We start from the raw sequence: 18,020 nt of genomic DNA, 5'->3' as shown, positions 1-18,020 counted from the left end.
CATGCCTCGGTTGATTGCACACCTAGCAATGTTTTGCTGAGAACAAAAAACAGAACTATTGTCCCATATTGCCCTAGGTACTAATCCAGAAAAAATAAGTTTGGCATTTGGAAGGATGTTCATTACTGCTTGAACCAAGTGTTCCAAATCTGCCAACAAAGTAGGGGCACTGACATAGCCCAAATGGAAAGCACCACAGTGCAAAACTACCGCATGGGGACTGTTCATCCTGCCCATATCTTCACAAACTTGTACAATTCCCTGTACATTGTAATCAGGCACAGTGCTCCACACTACTTCCACTCCTTTAACATTAAAATTGTTTGCCACATACCTGCATTGAGCATACTGCTGCAAACCATGCGCAAACATATCTCCAAGTACCAACACCCTGACTTTCTCCACCTCTGCCATCTTCACTACACACAGCCTCTTTCAACACAAATCCATAACCTCAACACCTGATTGGCTAATCCCTACAGTCCCTTTCCATGCTGGATTTGCTGGAAAACCCTGAATGTGGCACGCCCCGTCCGCTGACAGTCGCGGTGTCTGCAGACCGCGTAGGTTTTGGATAGCCCTTCTACCCTTTCCACTTCACTCTCTGTGCCATTCCCTCATTGGATAAAGCTAAGCAGTCACACAGCCAACCACCAATCACATCCAAGACCTCTACATCTAACTCCATCATCCGATTTCAGCACTTCAAATGTACTGTCGATCACTCTGAGTACAAGTCTCATATCATTGGAATGCACCTACTACAAATACTATTGTACAAGTCTCTAAGATTTCTACTTGCAGCTGCATGCATATCCACATGCATGAATACAAACCATATTTTATGCAGAGTACATGTACAACTCTTATATATGCATATAAACAAAGTAAATGTCACTTAACTTGTATAACCTATAAAATGAACATACTATTATTTTTCCCTTCTTCTATAATCAACTGTCACTTCCAAACCTGTCTGCTATCTAAATTCTTTTTTTTACACACACAATTATCTAAAAAATTATAATATTAAAAGATCGGAGAACTAACAGTATAATTGTAGAAAAACACTTAGTAGTGTATTATAAAATTACACACAGCCAGGATAAGTTCATGCATCTTTATACACTAACACAGATAGACACTATCATTGAAAAGCTCATAGCTGAAATAACACCACTCCCTATACATCACATCCTTCTGCTTTATTACCCACACCTTCACAAACGCATACATTCTATGCTTTTCTATACAGTTTCTGCCATTTACCTTACAAAAATTGCAAACAAGTACATCATTATTTGTTCTATCTCCCAACATACAATGGCCTATGGCCTTCGTCCATGCACCCAAGACCCTAGGCCCTGGCCACAACCACCGCAGCATATCACACCCATAGATCACACCCATAGAATCAAACATTTTAACTGGCTATATGGTCTACTGCATTGTATTTTTTATGCCCACGGACAGCCGCAGTGACCGCGGACATGACAAACACATCAGGGGTGCTTGCCACCCAAATAAATACATTTCACCCATCTCTTACTGCCCCAAGCTCTCTTACGCACAAACATACTTGCCAAATTTGTATTTCTTCACCATTTGTCGGCGCGCTGTCCGGGGATGTCCGCAGATCCAAGATGGCGGGCGCATCAAAACAATGCGCTGCACCTCATGCTTCATTCCAGCCAAACAGTGAACACATTGCATGTCTGTAAGCCGATTAGCCAATGGGTGTCCTGGCCGCAGAGTGAACAGAGAAGTGTGTCCGTGGAGCAGACATAGATATCACTAATTTTTAGTGACCTACTTTTTGGTCGTTTTAAAAAAAAATACTGGACGGATTTTCAGCAAATTTACAAAAGCATGCTTTCGGACCAAGCCACTGCTCCTGCCGCACATTTTGTGAAAATCCGTCCAGCGGAATGGGCTGTAGGCATGAGCAAAGTTTTTTCCCCTTTCAGTCTATGGGCAAAAAAATACATTTTAGGACCCCCCTATAACTTTGCCCCCCCCTGGACCAAACCTCACCAAACTTTGCAAGAGTGGGCCAAATACTTTTTTTGCAAAGTTTGGTGAGGATTCGTCCAGGGAGAGCAAAGTTATAAGCCTATGGGATTAGCAATTTAACCATAACTACACTGCCACTACCGTGGCTGTGTAATATGCATTTGGACAAATAAAGGATGGATGTTTCCACTACGCATTGTAGCAGTGCTGGACTTTAGCAGGGAGGCCGAGAAAGCCTCATTTCTAGAGTGTCACAGTTGAAAAGCAAATTGAATTACAAAGTGAAACTCAGCAGACAAGGCTGGATGTGCCAAAGAAGCCAAGGTCTTCTCAAACTGGAGTAAACTGACATTGGATACAAATCGTGTGAAAGAACAGAACTCCTATTCAGAAGGCATGTACAAAACAGGGAAAACGTCAGAGGTCTATTGAAAAATAGTATTAAAAAGCACTAGAAGCTTGATTCCATGGTCTCCAGTCACATGAAAGGATGAAGTTAGATGAACAAGATGGTCACACCTACGCACAAGAGCAGAGCATGCTTTAATTCCCTGAATTTCTCAGAGCTAAGAACACTCTCAAGGCCAAGCTTCAAAGCATAATTGACAGTAGACCACTGAAGTGATGATGGATTTATATCCTAATTGGTGGGAAGAAATGGTTAAATCGAGCTCACCAGCACCTGGATGGCCAGCCTGCCTGCTGCTAGACGTAGGTGGAAAAGTGCTGACAGAGGTTAGTGTGCCAGCCAATTGTAGAGGACCGTGTAATTAGGGGTCCTATAGTTGTGTAAACCAATGGGACGTTGTGCATTTAGTGACATTCATAGTGGTCATTTTTTAGGGGAGGGCTTAGTTGCCCCATCTGATGTTAAGTAACCAATCACATATTCACTTCTGTGCGTAAAATAAGTCAGAACATACATGATAAGGCAATGAAGGACCAGGATTCAGAGGCCCTGTCCCACTGATGCATTTCCAGCATCACAGTTGCCCCCCTCAGACTGAGGTTAGGGCGTCTAATCTCCCATGAGCTTGATGCTCTCATTACGACGGTCAACATACTTTTGGGAATGGCCATCTGCATTATCATGACTCTTCCATGGTCTATGCTCTATGGTGAATTCTAGCCTTGCAGGCTAATGGACCACCTAAGAAGTTTCGGGTTTTCACCCTTCATCTGCATAAGCCACTTTAAGGGCTTATGGTCTGTTTGGACCTTGAAGATCGACCCTGTAAGGTATGACCTAAAATGCCTAAGGCTCCAAACTATACTGAAACATTCCTTTTCAACAATAGCCCACCTAAATTCTCTACCTTTGAATTGTCTACTGATGAATATGATTGGATGTTCCCTCCCTTTGTCGTCTAACTGGAACAAGATAGCTTCAATTCCGGTGTTGCAGGCATCCGTCTGGACGATAAAGGGCTTGCTGTAATCAGGCGCACACAACACAGGTACCCTACACAGACTTTCTTTCAAGCCAACAAATGCCCTCTGACAGTTTTCTGTCCAGGTCACCTTCCTGGGTTATTTGGGCAAAGTCAGAGCTGTTAGAGGGGCAGCTATGGTTCCATAGTCCACCATGAAATTGCGAAAATACCCAGTGTGGCCCAAAAATGCTCTAATCTGGGTTTGAATAGTGGGAGTCTCCCAGTCATGTACATCCTGTACCTTACGGAGGAGAGGTTAGATTTGACCCCCTCCTACCTCCCTGAGCTAACTGGCTCTTGGTGGCCTTGATAGTGAGTTTAGCCCTTTTCAAGGCCTGCAACACTTTATTCAAGTGAGTCAAATGCTCTACCCAAGTGGAACTGTAGACAGCGATGTCGCCTAAGTAAGCCACACAAAAGGCCTCCAGCCCACTGAGTGTATGATTGACTAAACATTTGAACGTGGCAGGTGCATTTTTCAACCCAAAAGGCATGACTCTAAATTGGTAGAGTGCCTCAGGTGGTGAGAATGCAGTCTTTTCCTTGGCATGGTCCGTCAGGGTTTTTTGCCTGACGTAAGGTCAAATGTGCATACAAATTTGACAGGATCTATGGTGTCCACAAGCACATTAACCCTGGTCAATGGGTGCACATCAGTTTTGGTGATGGCATTGACTCCTCTGTAGTCCACCTTCCTTGGTATCTGCCTGGGAACTTGCCTTGGGGACAAGGACCACTGGACTGGACAAGTGACTGGTTGAGGGTTCAATAACACCCAGATCCATCATCTTGGCGACCTCAGCCTGGTTGTGGTTCTTAACTGTATCTGACATACAGTAGCACCTGCTTTTGACAGGTACACTGTCACCAGTGTCAAGTTTGTGCCTACACCACAGTGTAAAGCCTGGTGTCAGTGAGAACAGAGAGGCATACTGCTGGAGCAAAGCCCTGCAGGCCCTCTGCTGCTCTGTCGTCAAATCTGGAGAGAGATGCACTCCCTCCACTGAGCCATCCTGAGGGTTGCTATGCAGCAAATCAGGAAGGGGTTCACTCTCATCCTCTTCTTGCTCTGAAGCCAGCAAGAGACATAAGACTTTGGCTCGCCTATGGAAAAGCTTGAGCCTGATAACATGGAATACCTGAGGGGCTACCCCAGGGACTCCCATGTTCACCAAATAGTTGACGTTGCCCATCTTGGAGATGACCCTGAAGGGTCCAGTCCACTTATCTTCCAAAGCTCTATGCTTGGAAGGCTCCATCACATGGATCTCCTGTCCTGGAGTCCAATCCACTTGCAATGCTTTAAGGTCATGCAAGTACTTGTTCAATTCTTGGCTGGCCTTGAGATTCGCTGTCGCCTTACCCATCATCTGTGTCATCCTCTGCCTGAGGCCTAACACATAGTCCCCCACTTGCTTGGCAGGACCTAGAGGACCTTCTCTGATTAAGGCAAGGGGCCCCCTCACTGGATGGTCAAAGAGTAACTCAAAGGGACTGAAACAAACACCCACTTGAGGTACATCTCTGTAAGCAAACAGCAGGCATGGAGGAGGCGCTCCCATTTCCTCCTTAGGGGCTCGTTCAACATGCCTAGCATGCCCTAGAGAGTTTTATTAAATCTCTCGATGAGTCCATTGGTCTGGGGATGGTAAGAGGTGAAGAACTTGTAGGTTACCCTGTACTCTTTCCACATGGTTTTCATGTAACTCGACATGAAGTTGGATACTCTGTTGAGACAACCACTTAGGGAATCCAACATGGGTGAAAATGCCCAGGAGAGCCCTGGAAACCACCTTGGCAGTAACAGTCAGAAGGGGTATAGCCTCAGGGTACCTGGTTGCATGATCAACCAATACCAGGATGAACCGATGTCCACCTGAATTGGGAGTGTCAAGGGGACCGACGATGTTGATGCCCACCCTCTCAAATGGTGTGTCAACCACTGGCAATGGCTGCAGTGGGGCAATAACACTGCCTCCAGTCTTGCAAGACAACTGACTGGTTGGGCAGGTCCTGCAGTGGGACTTCACTTCTACTCCCATCTGGGGCCAGTAGAAATGGGCAGAGAGCCTTTGCTTCATCTTCTTGGTACCAAGATGACCAGCCAAGGGCACCTCATGTGCCATCTGCAGTAGGAAGGGCCTGTAATCCTTGGGTACCATCAACCTCTTGAGGGCACCAGGTTCAGGCTTAGTGGGCTCACTAACAAGGAGCTCACCCTCCCAATAAATCTGGAATGTCCTAGGCACTTCTCCCTGTTCCTGGGACAGGGCCTGTTTCCTCAGACCCTCGAGAGAGTGGCACTCTCTCTGACCCTTACAGAAGTCCGAACGGGAGGGTCCCCCTTCAGCCAACAGGCATTGAAGGTCGGGGTGGTCCTCCGGGTTGAGCACCTCTCCCGCAGGAGAGTCTTCTGCCTCGTCTCACCAAGGCGTTGAGTTTGGGTTTACCGCTGGATCCAGCCTGTCCGAAGCATGAATCCCAGTGGGTGTTGTGGAAGCAGCAGGAAGAGAAGGGGTCCCTTTTGCAGAGGTGGCCTTCTTGCTCTTCCTTCTCTGTGCCTTGGGTTTCCCCGGCGGCTAGGGTGCCGGACTCGCAGCCGGACCCAGTGTGGCCTGTGATCGGGTGACCACCGCAGCCGCCATGGGTAGACCATCCGAGATCATCCCCATTTTCTACCAAATCATTTCCTAACACAATGTTAGCAGGCATGTTGTCCTGAACCAGGACAGGAAGCTTTGCTGTCTTGTCTCCAATCGTTATGCTGACTAAGGCTACAGGTGATAATTTGGAAGGCCCACCAGCTAACCTGGTGGTTCTCAGAGGAGCACCTACATAATCCTCTGGCTTGAGCAGGGCCTTGTCGACCACTGTCATGCTTCCCCAATGTCTCTCAAACCAGTATATGACAGGCCATTCAAAAGGACGCTTCTCAAAAACCTATGGGAGTTCTGTGTGATTGTCGCCGGTACTTCTGTGTACTAGTCCCAGGCCCCAAGGGATACTAGGGAAATCTCTAAAGGAGCGTCAAATGTGATCTGTGTAGAGGAAGGGAGGACAGTGGCCTCCACCTCGTGCATGGGGTAAGGGTAGGTCAGGCTGACAGCTGGACTCCAACTGCCTTACCTTTACACTTGGGGTTAACCTTCTTGTGATCCAGAGCCCCACAGTCCCAACAAGTGCCAGGAATGTGGGGTATGGTACGGGAACCACTGGGAGCCTACTTTGCAGCAAGGTGGACCACTACTCTCACTCCCACCCACATAGGACTTATCCCCACTAGATTGTTGGGTCTCAGGAGAGGAATGTTTTGGTTTACTCGACTGTGATTGCTTCTGGGACTCCTCAGCTTTTTGAGAGGTCTCCTTTTCTTTGTCCTTGTCCTTCCCAATGGAGTCCTTAGGGGACCCCCGGTGGGAGACCCACTTGTCAGCCAGCCTGGCCAGCTTAAAGGGGTCTGAAATGTTCTGGTCAGCAACATACTGACGCAGCTCTGGTGAACGGGCTTCCAAAAAATGCTCAAAAAACAAAAGGTGGGACAATTCGACAAACATTTTCACTTTGTAACCATCAATCCACCCCATCATGTTCATATGTGCAGCACTCACCCAGTCAATCCATGATATATTCTCTTGTGTTATGCTCACCTGGTCTCTGTGGAGGCATTGGGGCACGGTCGCAGCCCTCGCAGGGATGAAACTCCTCTTGACTGTTCCTCCCTCTGTGTCTGTGTGGGGAACTACGGTCATGAGCAGTGCGGTTCCTGCGTGAATATAAAGGGGTTCGTATGAGTATGCAGCCTGTGGTCCCTGACCCCTTCTCCAGACCTCTTCTCCCTGGGTGTGGCATCCCTGGGGTTGCACTACTCTTGAGGCTCACCTGCTGAATGGTGATGATGAGCTCTCCGTCCTGCTGCTTCTGGCAGGGGCGCTTGTTGAAGGGAACTAAGTTCCTTCACTGGTGCCTTGTCATGGAAGTCCAGGCCAGCTGCGACTAGACCACTTCTTTTGAGGGTGTTTCCCTTGTTTCCACTTGTCCGCTTGTCTTCCAACTGTTTTAATTGTATTTGTAAAGTTCGTTCTCTGTCCTTTGTATGTAATGTCTCTTTTCTATGCTCTCTCCCCTTGCAGGTGGTGTAGCAGTGCCAGCGGTAGCTGCGGTAGAAGAAGCGGAGCCGGCGGTACAGAGGAGCAGGGCTGAGATGTTCCGAGAACTGGTAAGTAGGCTTTAATGGTGCCTTAGGGTGCACATTGGGTTTTCAATGTGGCGCAACCCTGGGTTGGTTGTTTTCGGGAGTTCAAACCTTGTCTTGTCTTCTTTTCTCGTTTCAGGACTTCGGCTTCGTGGGACAGTGAGCGCAGGTGCTGGGGCTCGATTCGGGATCTGCCAAGAAGATGATGCGTTGCCGTGAGATGAAAGCCAGGGTCCAGGTAAGGATGCTGTTGTTGCAGGATCACAAGGTAAGTAGCTGGTTCTGCGGCGGTGAGCGTCATGTTGCACGTAGGTGCAAAGTAACGTGAGGCATTTTCTTGAGGGATCGGTGGGTTTATATAGTCTTTTTCCCGGCCACGCCCAGTAACTCTGGCCTGCCTGCTGCCGCGCCCTGCCACACCCAAGGAGTCAGCACCTGAAGACCAGGCCTAGGGAGCCACGCACGATGAGTCAGCACATGGGGATGTTCGCTGGAATAAAGGCTGTAGCACCTGGAAAGTTCTTGTAAAATAAAATCAATCCAGCACTGAAGTAAAATAAAAGCACTCCTGCACTGAAATAAAGTGTGCACTGAAGTAAAATAAAAGCACTCCTGCACTGAAATAATGTGTTCCTGCTCACATCACTATATAAGCCTGGCGCCATAGATGCCAGGCTTATATAAAGATGTGAGCAGACTGAGTCCAGCCATGGGCCCTGTGTTTATGAGTCCTAAAGGGACATAAGTGAGTCAAGTGACCCATTGCCCCTGTCACTAGATGGTGTGGTTTTTGTGTTCTGGGGCCCGTGGCCATGACATCTTGTTTCTTAAATACCCTGAACCTTTTAAGGTATTGGGTAGGTGTCTTGCCAAACTTGGCAATTAAAGCAGACTTCATGCACTCATACTGACTCCTTTCATCCACACTCCGTTTCAGAATACGGTCATATCCAGTCTGAGGCACTCTGCTTAATAAACACTTAGCCCAATCTCTTTTATCAACATCATGAATTGCACAAGCCATCTCAAACGCATAAATCCATTGGAGCATATCAGAACCCTCCTCATACACACCAACCAAATCTTTCATAAACTTGGTGGCTGGTGACCTGACACTCTCAACTGGTTTTGCTGAATTCTCCGCTCTAGCTTTCTCTAGCTGGATTCCTGACATCCCTGTTCTTAAGTTCAAGGTCCTTATCTCTGAGTTCAAGATCCCTATTCTTGAGCTCCACTTGTTGTGCCAACTCCTCTTTCTTAAGCTCAGCTTCTATTTCCAACTTGGAAGGCCAGTTTCATCCTTAATAACTCAAGTTCCATGGCATTCCCTGAAGAAACATAGCTGAGGTCGGAACAGAGGCAGCAGGAATGGTGGCATTCCCAGAAATGGATTCAACAGCAACCCCAGGGACAGTGGCTTCAATGGTTACATCCTCCCCTTCAAGAGCTTCACAATCAGCCTGGTAGTCCACCAGGGCAGTTATCAGCAGAGCCGTAGACTTATCTTCTAAGTCTAACTCCTTGACTTCATAAGCACTTTGGAGAGCCTCTAAGCTCACCCGAGTCAATTTACCATTCGCAATAGATTCCATTGCTTGTAATGTAGTTAGTTATCTTGTACACAACTAAACCTCAATTTAACAAAGTGTAGATATTTTGTAAGTGGCAAGGTTACACACTGATTCTTAAAACCATAAGCATCCCACTTCTGCCACTATTGTAAAGCATCGGGGGATGGGGGTGTCTGTTCTCCTGCTCTCTATATGGCAAAGGAGAGGCACATAAGACCCCAGCCAAGATTCTCTATTGTTGGTAGCAATGGACGAGCAATCAAGTCCTAGCTTCTCAGGAGGTGTTGCGGCTGGTTCTTAAGTACAGTGTAGTCCCCAAGCACCACCAAAGGAATGTCCACACACTATGTTAGTTAAAACGCAGTCTTTATATAAATAAGGTTCAAGTTTATATACACAATCACAATACTACACTTTGTGCTCCAAAATTCTAAAATGGTAAATATATACAATTCTAGGTGGTACCACTACTACTCTGATCCCATTAAAATGCATCAACTGTACTCAGTTCAAATAGCATACCAATCAATACCGCAAAAGGATATCAACCATAGACATTTGAGGAAGACAAGTTGGTTAGACAATTGGCAGAATATTGGCCCCAATATCTAGACACAGTTCTGTATGAGGATCCCCCCACCTGAGCAACCTGTAAATGTAGATGCACTACAAGCCCAGTCCACATATTGTCTATTTGAGTCTTATCTTCTTCTATAGCTCTGCAACACAAATGTACCTTGTGTTGTAGAGTTCTTCATCTGGGAATCGACAGGCCCTTCTTGAGTGTGCTCCCTTTCAGGCAGGACCCACGGGTCGTCGAACTTCTGAGATGAAGAAAAAGATGAACAGTGGTCATCGAAGGAGAAGCTTCGATTTTCGCGGTGCTCGTTGCCGAAAGCTTGTGAATGTCCAGGGAAGAAGAGGCGTGCCGTGCACCTCGACAACAAGTGTTTGTTGCCTCAAAGAGTCAATGAAGCACTTTGGGCCAGCAAAGGCGTTGAGTCGTCGGCGTCAGGCGTCGGTGAACGGGACGTGACCACGGCTGGCTTCATAGCTTCGTCGGCATCTCTGAGGACTTCAGGTGGCAGGAAACCCACCAGCGGATTCTCCTTGGTCGTCGACGACCTTGACGTTCTCCGCCAGGAAGGAAGCGGTCGACAGTGATGAACAAGGGAGTCCTTGGATCAAATGTTCTTAGGCAAAGGGAGCACAGCTCCTCCGGTCGGTGACGGCGGTCGACGGCTGCCCAGTGCTTCTCTTCATTCTCCTTGGTGGTCCCCTACTCCGGTCGGCAGCCTTTCATAGGTCTGTCTACCAGGGAGCTTTGGCAAAGATCAGCTGGTGCATGATGGTCCCTCATAGCTTGGGAAGAGGTCTCCTAGCCAGGTCCTCTCTTGGATCAGTTCCTTGAAGGTACAGCAACTTTCAGATTAGCGAAGGACAGCAGCAGCAGTTCTTCTTCTTCCACTGGGCTTCATAGTTAAGGGTCAGTTTCTACTTCAGCTTCTGAATGATTTCTAGCAGTGAGTTGCACCCATATATACTGTTGATATCCCATTCACTCTGCTGGGTCACACTCATGCAACCAATCACTCAGAAGGGCATTCAGGCAGTCAGGTAGCCAATCAGACACACTGTGCATTCAGGCCCTTCTTCTCCATCCAGTCACTCACAACACAGAATGTGGATTCGGACAAGTACCCAGCCATTCAGCACTACACACTGCATTCATACCAGTTTTCGGGCAGGGATGTCTCAGTCATTGTGTCAAACACCAGATACTAGACACCCATAACACACACTCCATTCACCCAGGTCCCACCCCAAGGGAGTACACACAACATACAGTCATTGGGAAGGCTCCAGCCAGTCTGGCCTGGACTTCCCCACAACCACATATATGGAACTTCCACCCAACAGCCAGTCAGGAGGAAGGGACAGAGTCAGGGCTTCCCGGAACTTTTAGGAAAAGTAAGGTAACAGGCCATAGAAAGCAAGAGGCCACAGGGGCCATCTTGCTACCTATCAGGAATCCACTGATTCCAATGACAGGGCCTGGGCATCCCAAAATGGAGGATGCGCAGGGTACCTGTCAATTCAGCACAGAGCTGCCACCAGCCTGTACCCTGCTCTGTGGGCCACACACAGGTGCCCAAAAACATACGCTAAGAGTGCAGAGTCATACTCCCACCCATGGGTGCCAGCAGGGTATCCCAAGGGTCTTTTCACCAAACCAAATACCAGAATAGCCACACCGCCAGGAGTCCCTCATGAACAGAACATACATGATAAGGCATAAAGGACCAGGATTCAGAGGCCCTGTCCCTCTGATGCATTTCCAGCATTACAGAAAAGCGGTAATGATGCGGGAGTGGGTTTATAATACTTTTTACATAGATGTAATACACAGCTAGGCAGAGTGGGTGACGCCATTATGTTATAACCATTTTGTTATGGATTTAATATTAAAAAAGAGGTTTTTTAAAGCACTTCATCATAATTTGAAAATGTAAATCGGAGACTTGAGCTATACTTTGCTATAAGTCTTGGAGCGTTTTGCCATTATGAAGCGCATAAAAGCAGAATAAAATATGTTATAAATGTGAATACATTTTTATATTATGTTGAGCCGAGGCAGATATGCCCGTGTATGTCCAGATATGGTTTGGGCAGTATTGTGAAGTTGCCTGGGCATGCCTGGACATAAAACCATTGAAAATATAGGCTCAGCTGAGTTTTGTTTTCAGTCAGGCAGTCGGATGATGCAATGCTGCATCTGTGACTTGCAAAAACATAGGGCCGTGGGTGTGTGCACCCGCTCTTTTTTCTCAGAATGTCAATGTGTCATTTAGAATATTTTCTACAGAATAAGCGTGACTAATGAACTCCAGGGCTGAGTCATACTTTATGTGCAGAATATGTCAAGCTGCAGACTTCTGATAACAGGCCACAGAGGGTGTGGGGGAAAGTTGAAGCCAATGTTGGAAGTCTGCCTAAAAATATCGCTTTGATGCCACAGAGTATTGCTTCACTATGTCCTGGATAATTGGAATTCTGATATCTGCAGGCCCTTATTTAGGAAAGCAGAGGCCTTATTTTTATGAAAAGAAAAGAACCCCAGAGTAAGCTGGATAGCACATTCCAAATGAGGGGCACAATGTTGTAAAACAAAGAGGTGGGTTTCCCCTACTTCGCTGGCAGAGGGGAAGCAGCGATCAATATAAATGAAAAACCAGCCAGCAGAATACTCAAACAGGCCGCTAAAAGGCCACCAAAACGGGGGAGGACCCCCAAAGGTCACAACACAGATCAATCCACTAAGAACGAAACAATCGTTAAAAATACTGTATTTATTTAGAATTTGTACTCGTTAAAATAAGTATTAAATCATCTGAAGTTCTGTACAAAAAATACGCAAAGTGACAACATTAATGTATCAATCATAAAGTGCATCGTGTAAAGTGACTGAGTGCTAGTTTCACTGTTGGCTGTAAGTGAAAAAGTCAAAGAAATAAATCACAGTAGACCTAGATGCTACTAGATTGATCCCAAAAAGGGGTTTCCTGTGCGAGCGAAGAAAGTCACTCGATAAGGGAAACCACAATCGCTGATTCAGATCTGAAGGCAAAAGGGCCAAAAAATAAATCAACAAAGGGCAATCTAGTCACTAAAGGATCATGCAGCCAACCACAATGGTTAGTTACAGCACTGCACAATATAATGAACACATAAACATTGAAAAAAATGCTAAAATTACACAAGGGATGCTATGCGTCAACTACTCTTGTGTCACGACAGGAACAATGTGACATACAGTACAATTACCTGGCCCAATTAACATATAGTAGTTTCGATGGAGACAACACGTCTAACTCAAAAGCCGACGATATCCATCTTCATCAGGACGTGGCATTCCCGTAGGCGTCATAATTCTTTGAAATTCATCTGTGTCTTAATTTACACAATATATTTAGAGAACAAGATTAAACATTTCACAATGTATAAAACACACCTAAAATGTAAACACAGAGGAAAAAAGAAAAAAGAAAAAAAAAGAAATTTTAACAGTTACATCAACAATGTGAAAAATAGACATATAAAAGTGGATGATCTGTGAGTGAATCCCAAAGGGCCCAACCCGTTAACCATAGCTCAATTGTGTCATGAGGTCTGAAAAACAATGTGGGAGAAAAGATGTTTACCATAGTCTCAACCAATTAGGCTGGTCCCGGAATCCTGTCGATAAGCCCAGGAAGTATTAATCAGGCCGTGCCATAGACTGGGTCTCTATGAATTAGACCTAGATGTAAGGGTATAAAATCACACATAAGAATGTCTTCAAAGGTTTATGTGCAGTGAAACAGGAGTATCCAAAGTCGCAAATTCAGCTACATATAAAACAAGATGTAAAAAAAGGTGATGAATCCAAAAAAGCAAAAAGGAAAAGAGAAGGGAACCATTTATATCCTAAAAGTGCAATGGGAAACAAAACCCCTCCCAATTGGAATACCATATATGTAAAATAAATCAGATTTGTCAGCATTTTACAACATTTCTAAGCGGACCCTTACTTTAGATGAAATTGCGGTTCTTGAGAAATGTTTTTCCTTTATTCCGATGCGAAATCCGAGCCAAATGGATCTAGAAATGGAACTCCGGGGCTTTTTTTAGAAAAATATGGTTACGCGACTACTTTGGAACCAACAGCAGTAATGTGGATGATAACGTTAATACACCATTTAAACCGAAGTCCACATTTACGCCAACATCTCACATGGTATCCAATGAAACTGTTACTTTTGAACGCGCCGTTCTTCGTGATTTCCATTCTTTTTTCTCCTCTCCGGTTGACTCTAAACACAACAGTTGCTACAACTTCTCTAAAAAGGAGTGGACTAGCCTTCAAGACCTCAAGCAAGACACAACTATTGTTATTAAGCAGGCTGACAAAGGTGGGGGGGTGGTAGTCTGTGATGCCTCTTCCTATGACACCGAAGTATTGAGACAACTTGATAATCCTGATTTTTACCTCAAACTTAGAGGGGACCCCACAGAAGGAATATGGAATAAAATTCTAGCACTTGCTACGCGGGGCAAAGCTGCTGAAATTTTGAGTTCCAAAGAATTCCAATTCCTCACAACTAAAGGTACGAGGGCCCCTCTGTTTTATATTCTTCCAAAAATTCATAAGAATATGCTTAATCCCCCAGGCAGACCGATTGTGTCTCTCTGTGGGTCCATCTTGGAACCTTTGGGTAAATGTATTGATTATTTTCTCAAACCTTTGGCTGCCGAAACTCCCACTTTTTTGTCAGATACTACTGATGCCATTGTCCACCCGGAAGGCCTTCCCTTTGACTCTGCTAATAATTTGTTTACTACTTTAGACATGGAATCGTTATATTCAAATATCCCACAGTCTGAGTCGTTGCCGATTATGACATTTTTCCTGGACCTTCGAAGTGATCCGCAGCTGGTTCCTAGTGAATTTATTGTAGATTTGCTAGAAATTGCCCTAACTAAAAATTACTTTAGGTTCAAAGATAGTTTTTACTTACAAGTCAAGGCAACCGCAATGGGCACAGCCTTTGCTCCCAATTACGCAAACCTCTTTATGTGGGCCTTTGAAAGGTCTCCATTTTTGATGATTGCAACCCTTACCAGCAATCCATCATTTTTTATAAGAGATATATAGACAATATAATCATTATTTGGGACAAAACTAAGGGAAACCATGATCAATTTTTGACATGGTTAATTCCCAAAATGACCATCTACGGTTCACTATATCTACCAGCAGTACATCTATTTCCTTTTTGGATCTCCAACTAAAAACAAAGGATGGAATAATTACAACAGACTTGTATCGTAAAACTACTGACCGTAATACGATCTTACATTTTGAGAGTTTTCATCCCCAATCCCTAAGGGAAAGCATCCCCTATGGACAATTCCTCAGGGCTAGACGGAATTGTACCGACAAGAAGGACTTTGTGACACAATCCAACACTGTAGAGGATAGACTTTCCAAGAGAGGGTATCCTCGGCATATACTGCGGCAGTCACGTAAAAGGGCACGTTACCAACACCGTGAGGTACTATTGGCCAAAAACACTCATGCAAATTCGAACCACTCACGCATGGTCTGCGCTATGACTTACAGCACATACCATGCAGAGATTAAGAAGGCGATAGGCAGACATTGGCATCTGCTCCAAATGAATATAGCAGACCTTGAGCGTCCCATGTATGCGTTCAAAAAGGGAAAGAACCTCAAGAGTTGGCTATCTCAGGCGGACAGGTTGCATGCCACCAAGGCACCATTAACTATCACTCAAATGTGGGGCATGGAGAAGGTCACTGGCCACTACACGTGTGGGCTGTGTTGCCAGTGCGGATTTACTACGGCTACCAACACCGTCACCATTAACCACAAGCCTTGGAAATTGAGGGACCACACCACATGTAATTCCAAGAATATGGTCTATGTTATAACGTGCCCTTGTATGAAGTCCTATATAGGTAAGACATCGAGACCTATAAAATGGAGGATTTCAGAGCACAGATCCCGGATTAGAATGCATAATTTGTCTTCGCCCTTAGTGGGGCATTTTATTGCGTATCAACATAGTTGTAAGGACTTACAATGGTGGTGCCTAGAGCGTGTTGGAAAATGTTGCTTTTTTGTTCAGGACACACTAAGTGCCACACTGTGAAACAAAATATGCACCAAGGCGTGATATTTAACAGATTTCCAGGGTGCTTTCTAAATAGTCACCATAAATTTAAATTGTTTTTACATTTTAGAAGAAAGACACATTGACGAAATGAATAGCTTTGGCCTTTATATAGACCTAGTGAAGCAGAAATGAATAACGTTAGACAATTGGCTTTATTTTATAGCAAATTTAGTGTTTATTAAACGATCTGAGTTTGAATATAGAGTGCACAAAAAATATATTTAATGCAAGTTCTACAAATTTGTTGGCGAGCGCAATTTATAAATGGGGTGTTAGCGTCTTTACTGGCCATGTTGTCCAATGCTTTGTTTGAAATACATTATATTAATTTAGATCTGAAGCTCTTGGGGCTCATGTGCAGTGTTCTTTCTTAATTGTGCGCCATGAATTTAAAATATATATTTGGAACTTTTAGTGCGTTTTATAGAATAATGAGTGTTTGCCAATGTGTCACAGATCAGACAGGTGGTTGAAATGTTTTAAGGTTGCCAAGAATCAGTGTGTTATAAGCGGTGAAAGTGGGCTTGCTTGTTAGAAGGGTTTAAGATGTTGCATTATCAGATGTTGCAGTGTATCTGAGATACACTGAGTATTATGATGCACTGATTGTATATTTGTATGTTTATTTATAGAAATGTCTCTCAACAATGGAATGTTGCAGCAGGCTGCTTCTGGAATAATAGCCTGCAAAGGTGGATGTTTTGAGGGCCCGAGAACGGTATTTAGGGGACTGACAAACCATCATGGGCTCTGTGCTGTTCCAGCACGGTGTGTCGTATGTGGCCTCTTGCAAACAGCGGATGCTGATGTCATGGATCTGGGATGTATCGCAGATTGTGCAATTTTGCAAACATCAAGGCATGGGGAAATGGATCTAGTAATGCCCATGGATGTATCTTATGAGTTCACACAAGCAGCAAGGAAGGAGCTGTGTAGCAAGGATTTATGGAGTGTGCCATTCGCTGGTTCTCACAGGGCTTCAAGCCACAAAGGCCTGGGATTGACATTGACAATGGAGAACCGCTTGTGGGCAAGTTTAAGGAGCCCCAGCAAAAAAAGGTTATGGAAATGTCTCGAGAAAGAAGTAGGGTTTTTGACTCTGCCACTAACGGCAAGCAAGAGGTATAGAGGTATCGAGGTGATGCCATAGTGCCCCGAAGATAGAAGTTGTTCTTTTTCTGATTCATTCACAGGGCCCAAGGAATGTCTGCATGGCCCTGAAGCGTGGAGTTGTTCTTTTTGTTTATTCATCCAAGGGGCCCGAGGAATGTTTGCAGGGCCCAGATGCATGGAGTTGTTCTTTTATTTATTAATGCAAGGAGAAATGTCTGGGGTCCCCAAAGTGTGGACTTGCTATTTTTTTTATTTATGAATAGGCCGCTGGATTGCCTGAGGCCCCAACGAGAAGAGCTGTCCTTTTATTTTTGAAAACAGATGTCATGGGATGGGTGACATGACAACACATTGTTGTTTACAGGTGTGATGGGATGTGATGCTATGTGTTGAATGATTTATTCTAACTTCTAAAACTATGTTGTGTGTGATATATATCGTATGGGTTTTATACAGTTTTGAAGAGGTATATTGTATCATGTTTTTTATTTACAGCTTCTAGATATATAGAGGAGGCGGTGCATTTAATTTGTACGTTTTTATGTAGCGCTTAAATCCCAGATAGAAATGCGCAGATACAGCCGTGTTTGTTTTATCAACTTCTAGAAAATTGAAAGGCTAACCGCCTGTTGTGTTTTAACCCAAGAAGCCTTGACTTGGATATCTGTACATATTCTGTTAATGCTCAAGAATTTGTCATTATGAAAATTCTAAAGATCTGTACAATCCTGTTCTAAAGATCTGTACAATCCGGTTAACACAACCGAAAAACGTGTTGAATTATTTTGAAGCGTATTTCACTAAAGTTGCCAGGAGTGACATTTAGATGGCCTGGTGTTGAAGTGAATACTAATCTAGAGTGTTCAAGTATACAACTTTTTAGCACTGCCTATAGGGTGACAGGCAAAATAAATGCCTGGTGCTATGGGACCTTTTCATTTATGAAACACTGTTTTTG

Source organism: Ambystoma mexicanum, chromosome 2q, assembly GCF_040938575.1.
Source record: "Ambystoma mexicanum isolate Mex_15411 chromosome 2q, UKY_AmexF1_1, whole genome shotgun sequence".
NCBI lineage: Eukaryota > Metazoa > Chordata > Amphibia > Caudata > Ambystomatidae > Ambystoma > Ambystoma mexicanum.
This window is presented reverse-complemented; position numbering follows the sequence as displayed.